Here is a 2,631-nt window from a genome sequence, read left to right on the forward strand (position 1 = left end):
AGTTAAATTTGAGAAATATGATAATAGATAATATTGCACTTATTAATGTGCTCCAGCAGGGGACAGTCACTATACTGGAATGCCAGGGGACACAGAAGTCTAGGATGAGCTACAGCACAGCTGTGGGGCAAAGAGCAGGAGATTTTCATTGATTGGTATATTAGTGTGTGTAATGTCATTGGAGTAATAAGTACTGTATAGTATTTTTAGTTTAGTGCTGAAAAGAAGTGCCTGTCAACCTCTTTTATACCGCCTGGCCCTTAGAGAGAGAGAGTGATATGCAAATCTGTTGAGCATTTATCAGTGATCACTGAGGGAGAGGCTGAAACTTCAGTCACAGCCCTGTGAAACAAGCAACCATGAAGATTCTAATTATCACCAGTGTGGTGATGACAGTTCTCCAAGGTGGGGATTTGCTGTGGTACTTTCTCCAAGTAGATAATCAATGACCTTATGTTTTAATTTATCTTAAATTGTTAGATTTGAATTTAAAAGTAGAAATTTATTTAAAATGTTCACTTTGGATTTTCAGGTATATACAATATTCTGTTTCTTTCACAGGTGTTCAATCCCAGGTCTTGACTGAGTCTGAACCTGCAGTTGTCCAGCCTGGAGGATCTCACAGACTGACCTGTACAGCCTCAGGATTCACATTCAGCAGCTACTGGATGGGCTGGGTCAGACAGGCTCCTGGGAAAGGGCTGGAGTGGGTGGCTCGAATTAGCAGTGGTGTTGGCAGCAGCACATACTACTCCCAGTCTGTCCAGGGAAGATTCACCATCTCCAGAGACAATTCCAAAAACCAGCTGTACTTACAGATGAGCAGCCTGAAGACTGAAGACACTGCTGTGTATTACTGTGCTCGAGAGCCACAGTGAGAGAAGTGAAGCCTGAGCCCTGACAAAAACTCTCAAGCTCCGCAGAGACATCAGTGTGTTAACTGTTAAAACAGCTGGTGTGCCATGTGCTGTCATGTACATAATAATTACACAGAGGTCAGAAAAGGGTTTGTGAAGATTGTGTGGAATACACTGTACCTTATAGTTGTGATGTCAATCCTGGAATAAAAACAGCAGGCAGACTGTGCAGGTATACTGTACACTGTGTTCAGTTCTGCCCCTGTCCTGTGTGGCTGATTGTGAGCCACCTGGTCATTGTCTTAATGACGCAAAACCCCCAACAGACTCTCTACGTAATGCACACAGAGCAAAAAGATGCCTAATTATCAAGAACATCTTCCAGTTACTTTCTCAAAGCTACCCAATATCAAGCACATAAACATATGCATCATTCTTTTTTTTTCCAGATAAAAATCACACTCATGTAAAACTGATGCATATTTCCAACGGTGTCCAAAACAGAGCAGTTAAAATATTAAGAAGCATCCAGAAGTAGTCTGTAGTTGCTGAAGCTGAATCTCAGCAATTTAGCACAAAGCTCAGGCATTAGAGAAACAGCCACCCACATCTACAACAACTTTTCTTTTGCTTTTTTCTGAGTGTTGTTTTGTATCAGAATGCTGAAACGAGGAAGTTGCAACCATCACCTTACACTGGTTAATTAAGAAATGTAGGTTAACAAGTTATTTCTTTAATTTCTGTATGTGAAAGTCATAGTCACTAAGGAAAACTAACTTCTCATGTTAGAGCAGAAAGTTCATATTAAGAACCTGTTTAAATAAACTACAGTATCTATACTTTTGTATATAATAAAACTTTTTTTGTCACTATATTAGGTCCAATACTCTATAGGATCTGTACTGGGGTCCCTGCTGTGAAAAGTGCACTGGCTCCAGTGTTTTTTGTCAATGAATTTAATGGCTGTACAGCTCTGCTCCACCCCTGCAGGAGGCTCCTATGCAAACTCACAGCCCCTTATTAATGATACAGCTGAGAGACTGAACAGCAGCCAGTCAGTTTCTTTTCTGTACCTTTCAGTCTAAACAATCAGCAATGAGGGTCTTAACAGCGCTGATTGTAGCAACTCTGTGCTTCACAGGTGATGACACTCATATATTTACTTACAAATATTGACATTGTCTTTGAAAGTATTCAAAAAGTTGAATATTTATATTTTGTTCCCCTACAGGTGTTCAGTCCCAGATTGCGTTGACTGAGTCTGAACCTGCAGTAGTAAAACCTGGAGAATCTCACAAACTGACCTGTACAACTTCAGGATTCACATTTAAAGACTATTACATGCACTGGGTCAGACAGGCTCCTGGGAAGGGGCTGGAGTGGGTGGCTCGTATTAACCCTAATAGCAGTCCTGCTCAGTACTACGCCCCGTCTGTCCAGGGCAGATTCACCATCTCCAGAGACGACTCCAGCAGTAAACTGTTCTTACAGATGAACTGCCTGAAGACTGAAGACACTGCTGTGTATTACTGCACTAGAGACCCACAGTGAGAGAAGTGAAGCCTGAGCCCTGACAAAAACCCCCAACTGCTTCTGAAATCATTCAGCCATTTCTATATGCTAGTGCACGTGCAAGGAATAAGAAATCTGCTCGTAACAGACATGTGCTGTTTTATCTAGAATTGTTACCGTACATCTATAACTCAGTTAATTCAGTTTAAAAATGGAACACCAATGAACTCCTTAGGAACCAAAGAAAGTCTGTGTTCACAAT

At 41.2% G+C, this 2,631-nt stretch overlaps 2 pseudogenes; both read left to right on the top strand.

The window, feature by feature from the left end:
• Positions 1–359: 359 nt before the first annotated feature.
• LOC148833911 (Ig heavy chain V region 6.96 pseudogene) lies at positions 360–878 on the top strand (annotated as a pseudogene).
• Positions 879–1,952: 1,074 nt separating this feature from the next.
• On the top strand, positions 1,953–2,408 carry LOC148833912 (immunoglobulin heavy variable 3-30-3 pseudogene; annotated as a pseudogene).
• The last annotated feature ends 223 nt before the right edge of the window (positions 2,409–2,631 follow it).

This window comes from Atractosteus spatula, chromosome 5 (assembly GCF_055471065.1).
Source record: "Atractosteus spatula isolate fAtrSpa1 chromosome 5, fAtrSpa1.hap1, whole genome shotgun sequence".
NCBI classification, from domain to species: domain Eukaryota; kingdom Metazoa; phylum Chordata; class Actinopteri; order Semionotiformes; family Lepisosteidae; genus Atractosteus; species Atractosteus spatula.